Genomic DNA, 17019 nt, shown 5'->3' on the forward strand with positions numbered 1-17019 from the left:
TAGAATTGGTATCTCCGATATATAAAAAACATTAATAAAAAATTAAAAAAAATACTTTTTTATGTCTTTCTGAAACTAAATTTTTAAAAAGATCTGTATTTACTATATTTCAAGTTACAGTAGTATAGATATTAGGTTATTCAATCGATTAACCGTTAATCGGTTAACCGATTAATTTTGAACGGTTAACTGTTCGAATAATTTAAAATTGCCGATTTTCAAATAACAAATAAACCGATTAATTTGTGTCGATTAACCGATTAACCGAAATTCCTTTTTTTTGCACTTTAACATATTTTTTGTATTTATTTTCCCATTTCAATTCAAATACAAATTTCAAATAGAAATTATATATTTTTTCGAACATCCAATGAAAATGTTTAGTCAGAATAACAACTGACATATTTTGTTTGCATTTACATGTACAGAAAATAACGAAACTATCAAAAATATTCAATATCTAAAACAATACAAAAAGGACAACAATGGTATAACGAAAGATTTGATATGCTTAGAAAAAACTAAAAAAAAAAACTGAGATATTGGATATTCTTTATCATGCTTTCGATTTCTCCAATATCTACAATCAGCGAGAGAGTTTTTTCAAGTCAAGTTTTATAGAAAAAAATCGCTTAAAAGGAAAAAAATAAATTATATTCTTTTTTTAAAAGATTATTTCAGAAGATCTCACTAAAATCCTACAAAAATTCAAATGTATATACAAAAAGGATCTCAATTATTTTTTGGTTGAATTGTTATGTTTTGTTTGTTTTTTATGTTTTCGTACACAAAATGGTGGTTGTATTTTCAATTTAAAATTAAAATCGATTAATCGAATAATTTTAAATTTACCGATTATTAACCGAATAAATCTAAACCCCGACTAATTATTTGCTCGATTAACCGATTAAACCAGAACACCGATTAATTGAATACCCTACTAGATATATAAAAATCAATAATAAATAAAGAAATATTTCTAAAAATTCCATTCCGTTAAAATTAAAAAAAAACAAGTAAGAAAGTATAGTCGGTCAAGCCCGACCATATAATACCCTACACCCAGTAAATGAGTAAAAATATTTTTCTTTTAAAATATCAATAGTTAATATTTTTGAGTGATTTTCGGAAGTGGGGTTATATGGAGGCTATGACCAATTATGGACCGATCACCATGAAATTAGGTCGTGAGATTTATGTCTATATTAAAGTTAACTATGTTGAATTTTGTGTGTATACCAACATTTTTAAGCGATTTATGCACGTTAAAGTGATTTTCGGAAACGGGTCTATATGGGAGCTATGACTAATTATGGACCGATCGTAACAAAATTTGGTGAAATGAATTTTGTATATATAAAACTTATTTGGAGCGAAAATTTGTGTAGATACATAGATAAATTAAACATTTATGACCGATAAAGTCCAATTTCGAGGGGACATTTGTATGGGGGCTAGGTGAAATAATGGACCGATTTCAGCCATTTTCAATAGGTTTGGTTCTTGGGCCGAAAAAGTAATATGTACCAAATTTGATCGAAATATCTTCAAAATTGCGACCTGCACTCTGCGCACAAGGTTTACATGGACAGCCAGCCAGCCAACCAGACGGACGGACATCGTTTAATCGACTCAGAAAGTGATTCTAAGTCCATCGGTATACTTTAAGGTGGGTGTTAGACTAATATTTTTGGGCGTTACAAACATCTGCACAAACGCATAATACCCTCCCCACTATGGTGGTGTAGGGTATAAAAAGTATTTCGGCGGGAGCTGGCGGCTACAATTTTTTACAAAGACATTCCCCAGAAGTTTCTTTAAATGATGTATATAGTCATTGGACGGGCTTCGACGGTCTTTTTTTTTTGGCAAGCTATACAACATTCTTAGAAAAAAACAAGTAAGAGAGCTATATTCGGCTATGCCGAATCTTATATACCCTTCACCAAATTATACTTTAAAATAATTTTTTTTAAATATTTTTAGGTATACAAAATTAAATTTTTTTTTTAATTGTTTTTCAAAAATTTTTTTTTGGAAATTATTTTTTAAAAAAAGTTTTTTCAAAATTTTTTAAATTTTTTTTTTTTTTTGGAAAAAAATGTATGACACAAACAATTTGTTGATGAAAAAAAAATTCGGGTTAAAAAATATTTTTCCCGATTTTGACCCATTGTAGGTCCAACTTACTATAGTCTTATCTACATCGTTGCAATGGACTTTGAAATATCTATCATTAGATATCCATATTGTCTATATTAATGACTTAGTAATCCAGATATAGATCAAAAATAGGTAAAAAATCGAGGTTGTCCCGGTTTGTTGCTCATATCTCCATTATATATGGACCGATTTTGCATGCCGAAAGCATGTCTGACAGAATTATTGAAGATTTGAATCCTGAAGATATCTGGGGTCTTCAGAAAATTGATTTCAACAGACAGACAGACAGACAGACAGACAGACGGACTTAATCGGAAATGAAAAATGTAGAAATTACAAACGGAATGACAAACTTATATATACCCTTCTCACAAAGGTGAAGGGTATAAAAAATATCAGTATATTTGAGGACCAAGTTTAAAGGACTATAACAGGAAAATGGAGAGGCCCATAAATATAAGATATACATTTAATAAAAGCCTATATCAATGTTTATCTATGTTTGTTAGTATGAATTTCTATATGGTAAAACCATTGAGATATATCTAATTTAGTGAAGCAGTAAAATATTAAAAAAAATTAACGAAAATATGATTCAAAATTTGTTGAACTTCTGGCGCTTCTGTCGAGAAAACGAAATGTCCAATTGAAAAACCAATTTGTATTGGAGGAGAGCAGATTGTCAGCTTCCGCAAAAACTTAGTTTTTCCAAATTCTGAAGATACCGATTTTCATAATTTTGAACCACAGTGCTGCGCCAGGAAATTTACAACGAGGCTTTGATATGTCAAACAAGGCATTTAATCAAGAGTTGCTACGCGATAAACAGTTCGAACCAACGTTTCACTGTTGATTCGGGGAACTGGAAAAATTTGGTTGCTCATGTTTATTTTGGCAATGATACGCTCGCAGAACGATATTGCACTTGATTCATCAGGAATTGCAGCTACGTTGTTGGAAGGTGGCTGAACTGTTCATTCAGCACTCAAGTTGCCATTTACTATGAAAATCAATGAAAGTCCAACATGCAACATCCAACATTTCCAAGAACAATGCGATGGTCATAGTTTTGATCCGGGCATGATGTGGTTCCAGCAGGATCGCTACCGTAATCATTGATTTATAGAAATCAAAATTTCCGATAGCTTTAATTGAAGAAATGGACCTTTCAATTGGCGTCCAAGGACATCTCTCGATTATTTCCTGTAAAATCACTGGTTTATGCTGATAAACCAGCAATAATCCTCGACATGTTCGTATCATTCGGGGGATAATTGTTTTATATTTTCTTTATAAATCAAAAGTTGTGGACAGATCATTTGGGACTTGTTTTGTTTTGAACTTTTTCTGTGCGCATAGAAAAAATTAACTGCATTGCTGTATTTTCCAATATTTTTTGCTGTTTTAAAAAACAAAAATTTCGAAATTTAGCTAGAAAAAAAACAATTTATATTTCTAAAACGACTGCGCAGATTAAACAAAAGTTTCAGGCTTGCTTAAAGCTAATTTTATTGCAGAATTTTGGGTTTTTTTCATACAATAAGATAAACCGTTTTTGAGTTACGCCATATATGTAGAGCTACTTCCGCCATTTTCGAAATAATGGTATATCACGAAAACATGAGCTAACCTAGTACCACTGGATTCAGCGTACTCGAATTAGGTTAACACACCGGGTGCCCTGCTTGACAGGAAAAAAAGTGTGAATTTCGAAAACAGTGTTATTACAAGACAATTATGAATGTTCAAATCATTTTTTGAGGGGGACCATGTATGGGGACAAGCGAAAAATGTTGCCCTATTTTCGTCATAATTTAAAGTATAATTCCAGAGTACTTCAAACTAATTTGTGCAAAATTTATCAGAATTTCCGCATAATCAACATATTGTTACGTTTTAACCTTTTCAAAACGTTGGTTTATTTCCTTTAAATAAACCGCATACTTTTGATTGCAAATAAAAGCCATTTAGTAGTTTAAAAATTGTAACAACTCTTTATTTATTTAACATGTACAGCAACAGAATTAAATAGTCACTCAATGTTTTATTTTATACACCTTTATAAATTCTCAGAAATGCAGACACACTTTATAATGTACACGAATTCACTTGAAAAACACACCACTCAGTTGATGTTTATTCGAAAAGCGTCTCTATCAATTACTTTATAACAACTCAAAAAAAATATTATTGAAAATTGAAATAAATTTCTTCAAAAACTTCAAAATTTGTTTTAGAATTAAATAAATATGAAGAAATTCATAAAATAGGCGTATGGGTATTATGAATTGAAATCAATGAAAGGCATTTCATTACCTCAATTTACAAAAAAAAATTTCTCTGTTTGGCTTTCGCTTTATTAAATGTTTTAAGTCTTCATCAATTTCTATGTATTTGTATTCATCATAATAGTATTTTAAATGCAATTTTTTCCACCACCACATCTGTTTCCTTTGCGTGTAATTTTCTTATTTTTCTGTAAACATTTTCTTGCTAAAAATCTGTTGCTCAAAGTAACTTATTTTTATAATAAACCAAATTGTAAAAAAAAATATAATTTCCTTTTTATACATTTACAAACGAAACAATTTTCTCTTTCAAAGAAGTGCAGAAACGTCACACAGTGATGACAATTGCAAAATAAATGGCTATAAAAGGCAATTTTTTCACATGTTTGCTTGCTAATGGAAAAAATGCACTTTATTTCATAATATAGATATCCAAACCTATTTCTAAAAATCGAGGTAGTCGTGGTTTTTGCGCTCTCTCATCCTTTATGTGCGGAGTTTGCTTATTTTCAATAGCTTAATTTTAGAACGTATGTTAGATATACTTATCCGAATTCTGAGTCCATGAGATTTATGGGACCTTCGAACATATAAACAAACAGAAATTACTATATCGACTTACCTATTTATGAGGATTCAGATGGGGTCGTAAATAAAAATTATTAACGGAACGGAAATTAAATATTAAAAAAATAAAATTCAAGTCATCATTAAAAGTTATATATATATCACGAATATTATTATGATCGGCCCACAGTACCTCATACAGATTGGTTTGTGCAGTTTATATGCTTCAAAAGAAAAATATAAATAAAAATGTTGGGTAACCTAAAAAATGTCGTAACGGTTAATGCGTAATATTATAATATTATAACGTATTCAAAAAAAAAAAAACTAAAATTCTGAAATATTTTTCAGTACTCATTTTGCATTACGTTAGATTTTGTCATAATACTTAAAAAACTATTTGAAAATCTGGTATTTAGTTATTTCAAAATGTTAAAAAAAGATAACATGCTGTTATTACCATTAAAAGCTTTAAAAGCTGTAGGTGATCATTGTGGACATAGATTATTCCAGTTTTTTCGTTAGATTATTCATGAGGCTTCCAGAAGGTGTCTCTGTGAATATAAATAGTAACAGTGAGTTGTGTGTTAGTCAGTGTATCATAGGCGCTGTTAGACTTAACATCAACAGTATTACCATTGTGTTTTGAAAATGTATAATCATAATATTAATAGGCAAGTCGATTTCTTTAGACCGCTTTTACTCTCACATTATACATTTAATTTGGGCAAGAAATATACCATTTTAAAGGGATTTATTCACAGAAGTGCAGAATATATATTTTATTGAAATCGGTTCAGTTTTTTTAGGAGTTATAAGCGTTTAAAGATGTTACTAACACATATGCAAAAACGTGTACATGTGAACCTTAAGCAAAAAAGTAAACAAAGCATTGCGTGTTTGTTCAATTTGTTGTTGTAAATAAATAGGAGAAACAATTAAACAGTATTGATTTCGCTCTGTTTTAAGTGAGAGTTGTTATAGAAAACAAAGAAGAAGAATTTAGTAATTTAAATTCGCTTTAATAAATATATTTTGAAGGTGTTTCTTTTTATTTTCTAACTCCCATATGCATAAAAAATTTTTAAATTTATCAAAGGTTTATAAAACAAAATTGGTTTTATAAACCTTTGACAAATTTAAAACACTGTTTATGCATATGGGGGTAAATATGTAATTGTAGATAAGTAAATAGTTATGTTATAATTGTGACGATTTTCAACGGTTTTTTATCACTGCATGAAGTTTAATGAAAAATGGGACGGGTCGGAAAAAATGGTGAGTCGCCTCCCATACAAAGTAAATAGTTATTTCTAAATATTTTGTGAAATATAATTGCAAGATTCTTCAAACATAGTCTAAATGGCTCTTTTATAAATTTTCATAGTTTCGTTGAAATTGTTCGGGATTGGAATAGTGGGCGTGGCACACCCTATACAAAGTATATAATTAATTTCGAATATCTGTAGAACTATAATTGTAAAAGTGTTTAAACTTTTAGCGAATTAATTTCTTATTAATGTGCGGAGTTTAGCTGAATATAGGCGGAATTAGATTAGAGGGCATATCACCCAAAATGAAAGAGGTCGGAAAAGGATGTGAGTCACCTCCCATACAAAGTAATAATTGCAAGGTTCTTCAAACTGGCTTTCTTCAGATTGGCTGAAAATGGTCGGGATTGCATTAGTGGTTATGGCGCAAAGTAAATAATTAATTTTGAATATCTGGAGAACTATAATTCTAAAAGAATTTAAACTCTGTATCAATCAATTTATTACCATTCCCTGTTCGAAGTTTAGCTAAGCATGATCGGCGTAGTAGGAATGACCCCTCCCTTATAAAGGAAAGTTAAAGTAAAGCTTGATATTTACATAAAAGGTTTAAAAATGGATGGGATCAGTGGAGTGGTATCTCCCATACAAAATTAGTTAGATATTTTCGACTATCAAGTGAACTGTAATTGAGAGATTCTCAAATTTTGTATTTGTTATTTTCGTATTTCCATTCATATTTCTTTAATTTTACTAGGGTAGGGGTAGCGAAGTGCACCGGGTTATGCTAGTATAAGTTTAAAAGAGATTGACTATTTAAATTCTTGTGTAAATTTGAATAAATAAACAATTGTTAAAATGTTAAAACTACTTGTAGCTTTTATTTGCAATTAAAAAATATGGTTTATTTAATGGAAATAAACCACCATTTTGAAAAGGTAAAAACGTAACAATATTATTGAATTTAGGCCAAAATAATAATCGACCTATATATAGCGCTCGCCTTTGACGGTGATGGCCTATTCAACATCGTTCCCAAAGAAACAGCGACTTTTCGGGATGCATTGAACGCTCTTATGGATTCATATCGTCCCAAATTCGACAATTTCATCCAGAAGTGAACCTAATAGCTGAAAATGATTTGTTGCTGATTTTTTGGGTCAGTTTCCAACTGTTCCTGTGCTCATTCAGCAAACATACGTCGTTGTCTATGGTCATTTACCTTCAGCTTCTGGGTCAGTTGAAGTTTGTACGGCTGCAGACACAAGTCACGACTTAAAATTCGACACAAAAATCAGCGAAAGATCAAGAATTTGATATATGGGCAATTCCACGAGAATCGCTACTACGACTGAAAACACAAAAACCCTTCAAACTTTTTTCATGATGATTTGAATAGAAGAAAATAATAATGACAAATTATGGTGACAAATTATTAGATCATATTACACAGAAAAAACTATTTCTTAAACCGTTTCAATTCAAATATTTGTCACATATTGGACTGGTTGCAATTATTTCATAATTAAATCAAGTATTCATTTGCTCAACAACAAAATTTCTTGACATTTTCTATTGAATTTTGAGTTTTTAATTTGATTATTTTGACAATTGAATATACAATTTTCGTTATTGGTTGAATTTTAAATACAAAAATTATTTAATAGATAATTTTCGTAATTGAAAACACATTTTTGTTATTTTTTGTGTTTCAATTACGAAAATTATCTATTCAATAATTTTTGTATTTGAAAATCAACCAATAACGAAAATTGTAGATTCAGTTGTTAAAATAATCAAATTCAAAACTCAAAATTCAATAGAAAATAACAAGAAATTTTGTTTTTGAGCAAATGAATACTTGATTTAATTATGAAATAATTGAAACCAGTTCAATATGGGAGAAATGTTTGAATTGAAATATAATTTTTTCTGCATACAACATTTTAAAGCAAAAAATACTTTAAACTGATTATATTTAATTTTTTTAATGTTTTAGGTGTTTTAGGCTAAAATTAAGGTGAAAACTAGGCTCCCAATTAGCTTTTAGTATGCAATGAATTTGACTCTGATTGTTTTTTTTATATTATCAAATTGTGTATTGAAACCGAATGTATATTATCTAAGAAATTGAAAAGAAAACTTAACGCCTCTCACGATTCGTATATTTTCGCATATTTCTACATGTACCTCAAAATGAGTTCCGTTTTATGTCACGTACGATATATCCTTATTTCGCTCAATATTTTGGACAATAATATTTCGAAAGAACTTTTTATTATTTTAAAATATAGTCCCCTCTGAATGTAACATAAAGACCAAATTATCTTTCAGATACTCTTATTTTTGCAAAATCTGTTCCACTCTATAGGCGTACAAATGTCACGTACGATGATATGGAATTGCCCATATGAATATTTATTCCTACCCAAATTTAAATTTAAAAGGGCTTCTCGTGCAAATTATCTTTTTTATATAATTATGAACAGATTTTGAGTTCAATCTATTATTTGACCTTGTCTTTTTCATGTTATGTACATCTTAATAACCGATTGCGTTTGGCCCCTGCTGATTATGAGTGCCTATCACTGCTTTAAAGTCATCTGCAGCAGAACACTATTTTTAAGTTACCCAATGATTTTGTTTTCTTTTACTTCGTTTTATTTCTGTTGTTACTTGGTAAACGAAAAACAACCACTCAATTCATTTGAACTGTATATTTTGCGGTTAATTTAACTTTTATGCATTTTTGATTGCGTCACACACATTTTACAGTTTTTGCTTTTTTTTAAAGCGACTTCATAAAAATCCAATAAGTAAACTTCGTTTAAAGGCAAATAAAATAGAAAAGTGAATTTCAGATGTTTAATACAGGTATATTAGGGTTGTCCTTATTTGCCACTTTATTAAACAACTAAAAAATTTAATAAATTAATTTATTTTTTTCCCAAAATATTATTATTACGTGTTTACCTTTTAAAAACGGTGCTTTACCTTGAAGACGTTTTTGTTCGCTTAGTGGAATGCGATTGGGATATCTATCAAAATAAATATTTTATAACTCAAAACATACAATTTTTGACTTTTTTGCCAAATCATTTGTTGACTTTTTTTTAATTTTTTTTTTTGCTCAAAAGAAAGCTTAGGCCTTGAAGATCTATCTATCAAAATAAATGTTTTGTAACTCAAGACATACAATTTTTGACTTTTTTTCAAAATCTATCTTTTTTTCCATAATCGGCCCTGTTTTAAATTTGTTGGTGCAAATTTCATCCCGATCCACAGTGGGAGAAATGGCCAATCTAGTGGCGAAATGGCCAATCTAGTAAACAAATGACCTGTGTAAAGTAGTGTTGTATTATATGTAACTTAAACTTCTGTGGAATAAAAGTTGGGAGTATTCGACGAATTCCGCTCCAATGTTTGGTTTATTTGTTTCTATGTTCTGTTTTCTATGTCCATGTGAAAAATTAGCTGCAACTTTATGATTTTTTACGTTTTTTAGATGCAATGTCAGAGTCTAAACGCACCCTTTTTTTAATTTGGCACTCTGAACCAGTACTAGCAAAAAAGTTTTTGGCAGTGGAAAATCATGTTTTTTCTAATGTTATTTATCCATCAAAATATAACGAAGAGCAATGTCAACAAATTCGTCAACAATTAAGAAATTTTGTTAATAAACTGCGGTACAAGTGGACAACTAGTCACAGAATCATGACAAAATTCGCAGATCGAAATAAATAATGGTTAGAAGGAGATCTTATTTCTCCAGAACCAGCCATTGATCGTCGTAAATATACAAATTTTTCAGAGTGCTCAACTAAAACTCAAATAAAAAAGGTTTCTTCTATTGTTGATAAGACGCCAACAGAAGAGTTAATGTTAGCAACGCCCATTAGTCTTTTCAAATCTGGAAAAAGGAATACTTCACAAGTTGTTTCGAAATTGAGCTCAGAACCTACAATAGCTTCAAAAATGATTAAAACTGTAAATGCTGAGCCAAAAGCACCTATTCCATATACACCTGAAGAAGCTTTGGCCCTATATATAGATGGAGACTACTCAAAAAATACATATAAATTAATGCAATATAGTGCCAAAGAGCGAAATTGTAACATTTATCCAAGCTACGATGTTTTAGCTAAAACTAAAAAAGAGTATTACCCCAATGACATACGCGTAACTGAACGTTCAGCAGAAATAAATTTACAGTCTCTTAACCATACTGTTGGACGTATATTACAGTGTTTTCCAGTAGCATTTGAGGACCTCGTAGTTGAATGCAATAACAACGATTGCATAAAAGCCATTTATAAATGGGGTTGTGATGGAAGCAGTGGTCACTCTACTTACAGGCAATGCTTAATGTTCCCGAAACTGGAACTATTGATCAGCATTTATTCGCTGTATGTATTGTACCTTTGCTAATAAACAATGATCGTCAATATAATGGGAAAATAATCCCATTATAATATAGCAATAGCTGTCAGCAATTTTTTTTTTATTTTATTTAGAATACAATCGCAAATGTAGCTGATATTTAAAAAAATGGACCCTCCGTTGGCCCCCCATATCTAAAAAACCAAAAAAGATTAAGCAAAATTAAAAAAATAAAACTAAATATCTTCTGAACTAAAAGAGAAACCTACACTTGTAAGCGATTTTTTGTAGATCTTCTCAAGGACTATTTATATTATAAATATCAGCTTATTTAAATAATAAATGGATTTTTGGCAATTTATTAACAAATGTGAGACGAAGCCAAACAACTATAAATGAACTTGAAAACGCCTCAATTCCAAACTATACACAAAATAAAACGTTTCTAAGCAAATGAATAGCGAAAAACAATTTTAAACGTTGTTTTCAAAAATATTCCAAATAAGGTCCACTGTAATGTTCATGCGTATGTACAATATGTTCAACACAGAAAGATAGATATATTACCAAGAGACTTTTTATAAAGATTGTTATTTATTAAATGTAAATATGTATATGAATTTGAGTTTGAGTTTTTCAAGGAACTGATATTCGAAGCTTTTCTTTTTGAATTAATTAAATTTGTGTGGCTTCATATATTATCAACAAAATCTTAATTTCAAAATTAAATAGTTTACTTATAGAAATATTTTTCTAAAATTGTTCTAATTTAAGATTTTTTCTTAATATAATTAATTCGTGGTGAGTTTAATCAACAGAAAGTCAGTTGATAAAGTAGAATTTCGGTTGAAGCAACCAAACCTTTGTTAGCATTTCTAAAATTTCATAGCGACAACCGAAAAATTCAGTCACAAATACACACCTTCTATAATATTTTGTTGCTGTTGGAATTTTTTATAAACGTGGCAAAAATCCAGTAACATGAAGTCTGGTTATGTGTTAACTAATAGTTAAACTGACAGTTTTCATACAAAAATTATTTTAACCAACAGTATAACTATTAGTTAACGCATAACCAGACTTCGTGTTACTGGGGATAAAGGTTTTAGGAAAACGCCCTGTTAAATTACAGCCATGAAAATTATTTAAAATTCTATCTAGTCTTTATCTTTTTACAGTTTTTTTTTTTAAATGCATTTGACATTCCCACCTTTTGTATTGCCTTCGTTTTTTTTTTTTTTTTTTTGGTTCAAGTTTATCTCGTTTAATTACATGCCTGACTTATTTCACTAGAACCTTTTAAGTCCACGAAGTCATAATTGACTCTACTGTATTTTTATTTATTTTTTGTTGTTGTTGTTATTTTGCTGCTTTTGTGTTGTTTTTTATATAAGACAGGGGTTTATTTTCCAATAGATACAGCGTTGTTTGTTAGTTAATTTTTTTTAGTTTTTCTGCGTAACTTTTTCATTGTCGCAATGCAGCAAAGTAGAAAAACAGAGTTATAGATTAGTGAATTGTTCATTAAAAAAAAACTTTCAAAATAGCAAGTAAAAGTGGTATATATATAAGGCTGTGCAGAATCTTATATACCCTTCTCCAAGTATTCGTTAAGATAAATTTTAAAAACAGTTTTTGGTATAACAAGTAAGAGAGCTATAATCGGCTTTGCCGAATCTTATATACACTTCACCAAATTATACTTAAAATCATTTTTTTAAATATTTTTATTTACACAAAATTAATTTTTTTTTCCAAATGGTTTCTTAATATCTGTGGACATTTGACAAAACGGCTTCTTTCTAAAACGTCAACTTTTCAGGAGAGCGAAAAAACTGTAAAAACTACTAACAAAAGTTCTTGTGTAGAAATCAAATGTTATATATAAACTTTATAGACAAATATCCAATAAACAAGTAGCGATTTTTCTTTTGTTTGAAAGAGCAATAGTTTTCTTTAAAACAGCAACAACAAATTTTAAGCTTTTTTGTCAAATGTATTTTTAGCAAACAAATTAGCTTGTATCATATAAGTCGTTTTGTCAAAATTGTTTTAATTAAATTAGAGTCGGCTTATGTAAAAACAAGTTGTTTTGTGAAATTGAAATATAAAAAAAAGTCGAAAGAAGTTGATTTGACAAACATATTGCGGTATTATTAAAAAAAATTATTCAATTTTTTCGTTACAATAGCCAAATAATTTATCAAATATAAAAAAGTTTCTTTAAAAACAGTAAATATTTGATTAGGTTGAATTTTAATATAAAAATTAACTTTTAAATAAAATAATACTATTATCTTATTATAAGAAGAAAACAACTTTATTGAGTTTCTTCTTCGTCAAGATCCAGATAGATTTTAAACGATCTTTATGCTTTAAAAAATGTGTAGATGGGTATTTATCAGTGGCAGCATATCCATCAAATCGCATTTTTTGTTATGTGATACGACTAATGGAGACATGTAACTTCGACCAATTGTGGAATCGGCATCTTTAGACGACGAGAGTTGATGTCTAGCAGCTTAAAAGCCTATCCTGGGTCTAGTGATGATTTGTACTGCAAAACTCCAGGTTTACTTTACTCGTACTGCATCCATCGAACCTATTTTCACTCAAATTTTTTACCTGAAAAAGATATATGTATGTAAGTAGTAAAAAGTTAATATATAATGTAGCCTATAAATAAAATTATTTTTATAAATACCTGAAATGTTGCATTTCCTCCATGTGTATCTATCTTTCATCAGACCAATAAAATCTAAAAAATTGTTTTTGTTTAATTCATGAACGATTTGTAGCCGTTATTAAATTTCCCCAGTCGTGTGTATGGTATATTGAAAAGGATGAATTTTTCTTAATTTTTTTCAATTTGCTCATGCACTGTATCAAACTCAAGATGCAACACAACTAGAAATGTATAGTCAATCCATTCACATCATCGAAATTTTTGGCAATCAAAGTATTTTCATCACTTGAACCATATATTTAGCCAAAGATTTTTCTAGTTTATGGTCTTTGGTCGAAAACAAAGACATATTTACGTGTTCTTTTCATTCATTTATACGAATTTTAATTTATTTTTATTTATTCTAGTATTAAGTAGCAAAACAGCTTCTTTTCTTCTGTTTTCCATTTTTAAAAGCACTTATGTTAAGATAAGACTTAACTTTTTTAAATTTTCGTTTTTGTAAAAGAACCTCTGTCGATACAAGACGTTTTGTCAAAACGAAAACTCGCGATCAACTGATTTAAAAATCTACTTGTCTCAGACAAGTGGAAGGCTTTTCAATCTTTGCTTTCGACAAAACGACTTCTTTCGAAAGAAGCTGTTTTATCAAAAAATAATTGTTAATAAAGTGCTAAAACTAAATAGAGATAGGCTGTTTTGTCAAAAGGCAGTTACTAGTTTTTTTAAAATGATTTGAATTCTATGAGAGAAGTTGTTTTGTCAAATTGAAATTGGGGAAAAACCTGAAAGAGGTCGTTTTTTCGATTGCGTATCTTATGTTCTAAAAGTCATATAAATACGGCGATAAGACCAAAAGAAGCGCATTCAAATTTTATATTTACTACAAAAATCCTGTAAAATTGTCTTATCTCGAGAGAAGTCGTTTTGTCAAATGTCCACAGATATTTTTTAAAAAATTTTTTTTTTGGAAAAAGAATTTATGACAAAAAAATTTGTTTGATGAAAAAAAAATCGGGTTAAAAATGATTTCCCGATTTTGACCCATTGTTGGTCCAACTTACTATAGCCTTATATACATCGTTGCAATGGACTTTGAAATATCTGTCATTAGATATCCATATTGTCTATATTAATGACTTAGTAATCCAGATATATGTATGTACATCAAAAATCGAGGTTGTCCCGGTTTTTTTCATTTGTGGGCCAAATGTTGTCGATTTTAAATAGCAACCGAGACGGAAGAATTAACGATATATTGATGTATAAATCATGTATGTAAGTTATTTGGGGGCTTTATATTACAGCCATTTATGGGCCGATTTTTCCCGATTTTTAATAGCGGATGTATTGATGTAAGTAAGTTATGTGGGGGCTTCGGAGAACATTTTATGTTCTCCTCTATCTATAACGATAAAGCAAAAGAAAAATGTGAAAATTACAACCGGACTGACTGATTTTAAATCTTTGTAACTTTTTTTTTCATTTTTTTTTTTTTAATAAAAGTAAAACTTACAAACATTTGTTTAGCTAAGTACGAAAAATGACATCCATTAAATGGCTTCCATTTTCCGGTTGCCAGTTAATAGCTCTTTTCAATTCTGCAATTTCTGTGCGAATATTCACGTAAACCAGTCCCTTCGGGAAACCCCGTCAAATCTGGTGAAACAGAAAAATCATAATTTTTTTAAATTTGAATAGCTCAAACAACAGTTTACAGAACACTGGTTTTCAATAGAATGGTAAAGACATTAATTAACCCTCTAACCGGCAAGGCCGCCTTTAGGCGGGTATGTTAAATGTATGTAATGCTGCTTTATTTGGTTAAGTTGCCCGTTATAACGGTAAATATGTGTAAAGAGACAAACAATTTACTTATTATGATAAACAAGAACATGCAGTTGTCTTTTGTTTGTGTTTATTCCAACGTATTTCTTTTTTTTCAAACAATAACCTGGTATATTATTTTACCTTAAAATAAAATTGGCCAGTTAGAGGGTTAACGTATTAAATACAATTTTATTACTTTAAATATCTGTTTGGCTTAAGTAACCCGAATACTTTTGCTGTCCATTTTGGTAAAACAAACCTCTACTTATTTTTTTTTTGTCTTTGTCATAAAAAAGCCCCTGAGGCCTTTGAAGAAGACAGGTAGAAACAAATGAGTGGAATTACTAATTAGTGAAGATATTAATTGTTAAATTGTAAAAAAATGATAATGATCAAATTCGATTAATTAAATTCTTAAATTTTTAAAATTAACACGGATATACAAAAAGTATTTCAACCTTTTTTTTAAATGCAAGATAATTTAAATGCTAAAAATCGATTGTTCTTGTTATTCGTGACATACGGCCAGTAATGCTCGAAAATTTGGCCAAAAATTGGTTACGAATACAACAATTTCTTTTGATTAAAATTTTCTTTTTTGTGTTAGTTTTTACAATTTTAAGGTCTATCAGGTTTAAAATGACTTCATTGTCTATTTTGTAAACGTCCAATATAAGGTCCTCCCTTTTATACAATGGTATTTTTAAAAAATAACTAATAAAAACGGGAATACTGTTTGTCTTATTTGGTTTCCCGGGATATCTGAAGTTCAACAATGTTATTGCTCATTTAATTTGAATTGATTTAAAAAATTCCTAAAAACGAATTTACATTTCATTTAGTTCATTTTTCTTAGCAACCAAATTATAACCTTAACTGTTTGTCTTTTATCCCTTGATGTACAAGAATTTTGTTTTTATACTAATTGAATTTAATCTTAAAATGACAAAATGCTTACAAACCAATGTACACACTAATGTAATAAACGTAAAAGATAATAAAGTAAAAGAAATTTTGTAATAACATGCAGTAGCCAATACTTGAAATTTAAATTTATAAAAAAGCAAACAAAGAAAACATTAACATTCTATTAATTACGCTTTGATGAATTTCTTTTAAAAAAAGGGTCCTTTGATTAAAACGAAAATTCGAAAGTTAAAAGCAAAATTCAAAATAAAAACAGAATTTAATTAATACTTATATTTGAGTGTAATTCTGACAAAAAAAAATGAAATCATGTTTGTTGTCATGTATAACCATCAATATAATTTAGCAAACAAATTTATTGTTTCACCACACTATGATAATTTTAATCATGATTTTTATACAGTTTATCAACAGAATTTTTGGTTTATTCCATCATGATTGTTGATTTTCCTACAGTTTTGACTGTGCGATTGTTGGAAGTTACAAGTGTTTGCTATTTAAATTTTTGCGGATCGATTCATAATTGACCATATCACAGCTTCCATATAAGGCTCACTTCCAAAAATCACCGCTGTATAAATCTTATTAAAATGTTGGAATCCTATTGAAATTTAACAAAAATAAGTTTTATTTATGAAAAACACAATGTATATCGTACAAATCAACGAATAAAATACGGATGATGTCTCTTTCCTTTTAACCACACTTCTTTGAAATTAATTGAAATTGTTGCTACAATTACTGTGTAATTTTATTGTCATTATTTTAAATAATTTCATCATCTGCCCAGATTTCTGTTTTATTCAACAACTCACATCAATTTGTTTCAAACCATTTCAGGATTTAATTAAATTTCATGTTGTACTTAACAAGTGTTATTATATTATTGAATTTTAATGCGCTGAAA

At 29.1% G+C, this 17019-nt stretch overlaps 1 protein-coding gene across 1 annotated transcript in view; it reads left to right on the plus strand.

Moving 5' to 3' along the window:
* LOC135962320 (GTP-binding protein Di-Ras2) overlaps positions 1-17019 on the plus strand; it is a 149517-nt gene that overhangs the window by 77313 nt on the left and 55185 nt on the right. The window lies entirely within an intron of this gene.

Source organism: Calliphora vicina, chromosome 5, assembly GCF_958450345.1.
Source record: "Calliphora vicina chromosome 5, idCalVici1.1, whole genome shotgun sequence".
Classification (NCBI taxonomy): Eukaryota; Metazoa; Arthropoda; class Insecta; order Diptera; family Calliphoridae; genus Calliphora; species Calliphora vicina.